This window comes from Melanostigma gelatinosum (assembly GCF_949748355.1).
Source record: "Melanostigma gelatinosum genome assembly, chromosome: 23".
Taxonomy (NCBI): domain Eukaryota; kingdom Metazoa; phylum Chordata; class Actinopteri; order Perciformes; family Zoarcidae; genus Melanostigma; species Melanostigma gelatinosum.
In genome coordinates this window covers 11,752,426-11,759,808 of record NC_136656.1, presented here as the reverse complement: position 1 = coordinate 11,759,808, position 7,383 = coordinate 11,752,426, and the positions used below count along the sequence as shown (strand labels likewise).

Genomic DNA, 7,383 nt, shown 5'->3' with positions numbered 1-7,383 from the left:
GCGTGCTGTCATCGCGACGAAAACGGAGGTGAAAACGCGACGCGTATCATTTTAGCAGAAAAGCGACCATATTGAGGTCAGAGGAAAGCGTTGCCAGGGCGACCGCTTTGCTGGGGAGGACACTGCGGCGCGCGTCACACGCAAGGGAACGAGCGTGCGCACGTGAGCACGCGCGCGTGCGACGGCTAGCCAAGGCGGTCACGGGGCATCCACACGGCAGCAGCAGCAGAGACAGTAGCATCCTTTCCACACGAGGCTACCGGAGGACCGCGCAGTCAATGTCCGCCGTTTACGGAGACAAGGCTTGCACCGTGACTCGAACCGCCGCTCCGCGTTACCGGAGGTCTCGTTGAGGGGATTTATTGAGGATTTATCGACGACGTCCTGGAATAAAACTGAGTAGCCGCGACCACAGGTGACGCTTCCCGGCTGTCAAAGCTGCAGAGACCCCGCGGACACAAGTTATTTTGGGGCTTATTTTTGTATTTTTGTCGTATTAAGGCCTCGACTAAAATAAAAGGCATTCTCCCTTTAGGCAAACCGGACTTTTCTGCCGAGAAATGCATTAATACCTTTCCGTGCTGGAGAAGACGGGGACCGAGCCGAGCCCGCCTGCTCGGATGGGGAGTCGTGCTGTAACGCTCTCCCGCTGTGTGTGGTGTTTAATACGGGAGGACAGCTCCATCCTTCACGTCCAGTCTCCACTGTCGGTGTCTCCAGCCATGAAGTCACACCTGCTGGCCCGGTTGGATTGAACGAGATAGTGCTGTCGGGGGGCGGGTTGGGGGGGTGGGGGGGTGGGGGGGTATTTTTTAAAGGTGGTGTTTTTTTAATTTATTTTAAATTTTTTGTTTTTTCAAGGAACAAGTATTTTCTGCTCGCTTGACATTTACCACTGCTGGAGGAAGGTTTAGTGAAGAGGAGGAGGAGGAGGAGAAGAAGAAGGAGGAATCGTCAGTGGGAATCTGGCATCACAAATTAACAGGTAGGCTGATGTTATTCTGACACAAAAATCCTGGTTACACACTAAAACACCTTGTTTAAATCTGTCCTAATGTGCATTATACAAGAGCATTTGTGTGTGTGTCTGTGCTCGAAAGGTGTTTTTGACACATAATGGGAAAAAAATGAAGAAATGAGGGATCAGAATGAGAAAAATGGGGCTCAAAGGAGGATTGTTCAAAACAAAGATTTTCTATCTTTAACTGTCTGTTGCCTAACCCGATATAGGATTAAAAAATAAGCATATTTTTGGAAAATGAATGGAGATACATGTTGTCAACAGGCCACTGGAAAAAAAACTGTCCGAAACACATGAATGACTTCATCTTGCACTTGAACAGGTTTGTGGGTCAATTTAGTTGGATTCTGCAGCATTTCTGTTATCTGCATGTTGTATGGATGTGTCTGCGATCTGCTCGTCTGTCCATGTCGAACCTGTTTGTGACTGAGAGTCGTGCTTCATGCAGACGAGCTGCTCCTTCACGACGGTGAAGATGTATCCCATCCCTTCCTCTGGTGGAACGAGAGAAACAGAGGCTGCCATTCAGTCGGGCCGAGCTTCTTTCTCTGTCCTCGTAACGTGCACAATGTGAAGTTTATTAATCCCAGCGCCTCGCTGAGATTGCAGCAATGCTGGATCAGTTGCCGCATATATGGCCCGGTCATTGTGCACTTCTTCTACTGTGCATTGTCTGGAATGGCAGTGGGAATGAATTGGAAGTGGAAGGGGAATTCTGCAAGCCGACCGGCCTGTGCTGCTGACACACACACACACACACACACACACACAAAGGTCCCTCTTCAAAAGTTAAACCATCCTTCATAGCATATCTTCATGGGGTCTTTACACTCAGAAGACACAGGAAACACCAAGGCGATGACAACATATCCCCCTAAATGCTCCCCTCCACACACACACACACACACACACACACACACACACACACACACAGCACAAAGAATGGGGCGCATTTATATGCTGGTGCGGGTGTTGTGGGGCGCTCGGCTCTGCAGGGCCTGCGAGATGATAGAATTCAGCGGGGACAAGAAGACCTCTGTTCTTATCTGCGGCGATGAGAAGAGGAAGGCAGCTCCGCTCGGCTCAGCCCGGCTCCTCTCCTCGGTGTTAGGCAGCTAGTCTGCCCTATATAGCAGATAAAGCATTTTAATGGAGGTAGGGGGGGGGGGGGGGGGGGGGACTGTCCTTGTGCTAAATAGATGTTGTCACAGCAGAGGTGTTGTTAGTTATCTCGATGGCGGCTGGCTGGAAACTTTGAAGACCTGTGGTGGATATTTAAAGGGGATAACGGTGACACGCTAATGCATTGTGAGGAGTGATTGCAGGCATTCGTGTGTGTGAGAGAGAAATATGAACACACAGACTGAATGGTGGGCATCGTGATGCATTTCTCTGCAGCAGTGCAATGTGGTGTGTTGTAATTCGTTTTGGGTCGGTGGCTGATTTACAACAGGCTTTACGAAAAGACAAAGACTAGGTGGCCTTGTCAGGGAGGCCTGCACACACTACTTCACGTGTGTGAGCATCCTGTGTTTGCTGGTTCGTCCCCGAGCATGCAAGACCCCCTGAAAACTAGTCAGGAAATTGGCTCCCTGGTTCACATCCCGCTTCTGTGATGAGGAGCAGAAGAGGGAAACTATGTGTGCCAGTCACTGCTTTGAAGGTGGAGAAACGTGTTTTCAGGGCTGCTTTATTTCCCCAACGGCGAGGATGAGTCTATCAGATGTTTTGGCAGATTCTGTGACACTGTACTTGTTGCTGTGACCACATCTGTGTTACTAATAAAGTACAAAACAAAGCTAGTTAAATGAAATAGCTCTATGATGGATGCTCTCTTCTGAATAAAGCAAGGCCTGGTAATTGACGACAAGCTGTTCACAATAGGAGCACCGGCCTCCCCATGTCACCACCCATGTGTTTGTTATCATGCGTGTGCTACCGCTCTCTACTCCATTGAGTGAATTTGACTTTTGGACCCCCCCCCCCACCCCTCGGCCAAAGACCGTGTGCTTCTGTGAGACCGTATACACGCTCTGCACGACTCCTTTATTGCCTTCATTCCTCGTTGGTGTATTCATTTGTTTCTCTTCTTCCTCCATTTGCGGCTGACTCATTCATTCGGTTCAAAGGGACTGTGGCTGTGTTTTTTATTAATTTTTTCTCTTTGAGAAAGGAGTTTGTGTGGTTGCTATGGCAGCCTCTTTTTTTGGAGAGGATGAACCCCGCAAAGAGTTTAAACCTGAACCTTTTGTTTTGCTTGTGTGTGCTCCTGCATTTGCCAGTGTGTATTAAAGCTACAAAGTCAATAAAAAAACAACTGACATCACCGTATCGACTGCTGCAATGTCCAAATTGCTGGTTGCTGAACCCCCCCCCCCCCCCCCCCCCGATATGATAACGCCCAGTGAACTGTGTCCTGACATGAAATCGTTCTGCCCAAATATTTTATTCCATTGAAAAATAAGCAATAAGCCGACAGATATCATCTCTTATCAAGCTAACAATGGTTGTGAATCCTGGCAGTTGGTTGTTGAAAGAGTAAAAGTAAAAGATGATATGGTATTGTTGGAGGTGGCGCTCTGTGGAAAGGGCCTCCATCTTCAGTGTGTCGGTTTTCGTCGCCTCCCACAGCCCCCCCACAGTGGCCCGTCTCTCTCCTTTGTCTGAGCCTGTTGAATGAGATCCCTGCTCTCTGGGGATGAGGGGTTGCAGCCATTACTCGTCTCAGCGCCATCCCTCCCTCGCTCTTTCTCCCTGCTTTCACTGATCTTCTTTTTTTTCTTCGTATTGCAGCATATTCTGCTCTTTGGTTTGCTCCTGGCTCTCGTGTCTTTCCCTCCCAAACGTTCCTTCCTCCGTCTTCAGACCCACATGTCGTCCGTCAACCTGAAGCGAGCGGCGCTGTGCTGTCCCCTGTGGGCTCATTAAGGTTAGATCAAGGTTGAACACTCTCTGATACATTTTTATCAAAAAGAGAAAAGAAACGCTGCATGTTTGCTTCGTGAGTCTCCACATCGCCACTCCTCCCACGTCTATAGAACCAGGCTGACCACCGGCCGAGATCAATGAACATTTACTCCTCTTTTCTTCAAAGAGATAAAAGCCAAAAGGAAGACAGAGACAGTGAGGAACCACCCAGAACAACTCCCAACTGCTAGCTCCCCTCTCCAGTCGGTTGGATACAGCTCCACATCCCCCCCCCCCACACAATAGAAAAACGTGCAACAAAAAAAATTAAAACCACTGAGTGATTTCTTGAACAGAATAATTCCCTTCACAATTGGGGTGCGAGGCTGCAATGGGATTTCATGCCTGCGAGTCCTGAATCGGAGGTATGATACAGATTTGATGGACTCAACAGCAGTGAAGTCAGCAACAGACGGGATTAACTACATCCTGCTTTCTGGCCAATCAGATTGACTGACGTTCGGAATCCATGTCGCCCTGAGCAGTGCAGCTGATCCCTCCGGCAGAACGAGGGCCCCTCCCTGTGTTTTCTCTGCTGTGTGCTTTGTTTCTGTCCGCAATACCCCGTTGCAATCCTTTTTATAGTCCAGGGATTTAATACACAAATCTTACTGCAACATTTGGCGATTAGTGTTTATGAAACATCCTTTTCTTTGGTCCCCCCTCCTCCCCTCCCACCGTGTTATTCATTACAGTCTCGTGCTATCTCACTCACTCACACACACACACACACACACACACACACACACACACACACACACACACACACACACACACACACACACACACACACACGGCACATCTTTGTTACATCGGGGCCATCGATGGGGACGCGGAGAAATTGAGTGAGTTATGGTATTGACAGCATCTCAAGGTCAGGAGTAGCCACAGCAAACCCTCAGCATCGCAAACAAGCTGCGGGTCAATGGGTCCGAGAGACCGCTCTATAGCTGCCCTCTTACCCCCCAACCCCCTCCCCCCCCACACACACACACACAGAGGGAGGAGGAGGAGGGGAGAATGTGCTCTGAAAGCCAAGTGAGCGCGGATGTCACAAGCGGAGGTAGCAATCTGGAGAGCAAACAGGAGGGTGTTCCAGAGAAGCAAGCTGTGAAGGAGCATACTGTGCAACAGGGAGGGAGAGGGAGGGAGAGAGAGAGAGAGGGAGAGGGCATTACACCGCCATCATCTCTATTTTGCACTCTTTAACATCTGCTATATGCTACCTCTTCCCCCTGCTGTTGCACACACATTAGTATTGGCTGACACGCCGCCGCACATATTAGTATGAGCTGTCAGCCGGAGCCCTAACAACTAGCCAGAGAAAGACCAGTTGAATGGCACTGCTGGCAAGGCAGGCAGCGGCAGTAGCGGCGGTTGTTGGCCAACATGCTGAAGTGTTATCGCCGCGGCTGCACAGTATAACGATGAGGGTTGTTATGAAACACACATATTCCCCTTATAGTGCCGGCGTGTGTTGGTGCTTCAGTCGAAGATAACGAGCCTCCGCGGAGGCGTAGTCGGTGGCCGTCCCGTAGCACAGGGCCCCGGACTTTATCCATCTGATGTCCATCTGTTTGCATAAGTGGCGGTGGCTTGCGGTAGTGGGGTTTCTCGAGGCGTGACCAGAGCGGGCCGGCTAATGGCGACACTTGAGGGTGTGGAGATGTATGTAGCGATCTCCCAGGGGTTCACTGCTGCCGTTTACGAGCGCTGCCCCTGCGGGAGCTCTGGGTGAGCTGTTTCCAGCAAACATATCCACTACCTCCTCCACTGCCATGGCATTTATTGTTACGGAGTGGGTGCGTTGGGTGCAGGCAAGCGTGCTCGCTTGTACGCCAGCTCTTTCGACCTCACTAGCAAGAATTGAGCCCCGACCCCATCACCTCTAAACAAATGGAGCGCTTCTGTATGCCGTCTAGCTCCAGTTGATGCATTGTTAGGCTGCCGGGGGTTTGGCTGTCGTGACGGCGGGCGCTAATGAAAAGAATAGGCCCACGTCGTGAATTAGGATGTCTCTTCCTTGACAGCTCCTTCCGAGTTCCTGGTTTTAGTTGTGTGTGTGTGTGTGTGTGTGTGAAAGCAGAGGTGCGACAGTGATGAATGAGCACCAGAATGGCAGCGTTACACTTTCGCGCTCGCTGATGCCGAGGAGGCGATGATCGTCGCTGTTATTGTCACAATCAGCAAAGAAAACACGAACCCTCAGGATGATCAGGGACTCACACACGTGCGCACACAAACACGCACACACACGGTCTTGCCTTTGTGCACACACTACAGAGCAAACGTCTGGAAAAAACCTGTGGCACGCCTTTCCCCCTTGATTTCTTTTTAACTTTAGGCACTTTCTTTTTTGCTCTCTCTTAATATTTAAGGATGCAGCATGTGCATCCTCCATCCTTCATAGAAAACAATGCGCGTCGGTTGAATCATTCATCTGGGGCTCTTCACACTGTCTCTCAAGGCTGAAGCAATTATTCTGCTGACAAATAGTAGCAGGAAAGTGGGGCTAAATTCCAATGTGTGTGGATCACTCCTGCAACAAACAGCCTGTATGAGCAGCTTTTTGTGGACTCTTACTGGCACAGGTAGCGGCTCACAGCACCAGGGACATAAATGTCAGTGGTCTGACTCGTACCAGGCTTTATTGAGTGCACTTATCTGCTACCCTCAGGCTTCAGTATCTTGGTGAAAATGACTCATCTTGCCTGTGCAGTGCCCTTCATATGTCCCTTCTCTCCGGAATTTACCGAAGGTGTAAGAAAGAGGGAAAGGGATTTAGTGGGAACACATTTAGGATTTTAGGAGGCAAGAGTGATCCCAATAGGAATATAGAAGATGATAAATACAAGTATAGGAATCGTGGACTATAAATGTAAAAGAGAGAGTAATGTATAGGTGGAAGGTAAAGAACAGCGCAGCATTAGAGGAAGAACGCCCCTTAATTAGCCAGGAACCTTGATCACGTGCTAGTGCTAACTGAACTGCTAATGAGTGGCGAGATTGCTTTGCCGGGATATATGCTAACATGTATCGCTTTTGGATGGCGGAATGTGGTTTTTCTGCAAAGATGAAGACCTGGGAAGAAAGCAACCAGCGCTCCCCCGGTGCCTACATGAAACAGTCTCTTTCCATTTGGGTTTAAACTCCAGACACTTGGAAATAAGAAGGGGAATAGGAGAAGGGGGTGGCGACTTAGAAGGCTGCAAGTCAGCAGGATTTTCTGGCCGTGTTTCTTTCACTGCTTCTCTCTCTGTCTCTCTCTCTCTCTCTCTCTGCTGTTGTGGGGAATAAACACATTTCTAGCCCTCTCACTGGAGAATGTGCTTTACATTCTGAAAGCCAGAACAGCTGCAAGCGTACATTGTGTAAGTACGGTGGACGTAATTTCT

The 7,383-nt window shown here is 49.5% G+C and overlaps 1 protein-coding gene across 1 annotated transcript in view; it reads left to right on the top strand.

Annotated features, from left to right (window-relative positions):
* The first annotated feature begins 915 nt into the window (after window positions 1–915).
* Window positions 916–7,383, top strand: part of nlgn2a (neuroligin 2a) — a 159,582-nt gene continuing 153,114 nt past the window's right edge. The window contains exon 1 of the mRNA XM_079295478.1: window positions 916–985. The gene's annotated coding sequence lies outside the window, so the exon portion shown is untranslated. The remainder of the gene's footprint in view (window positions 986–7,383) is intronic.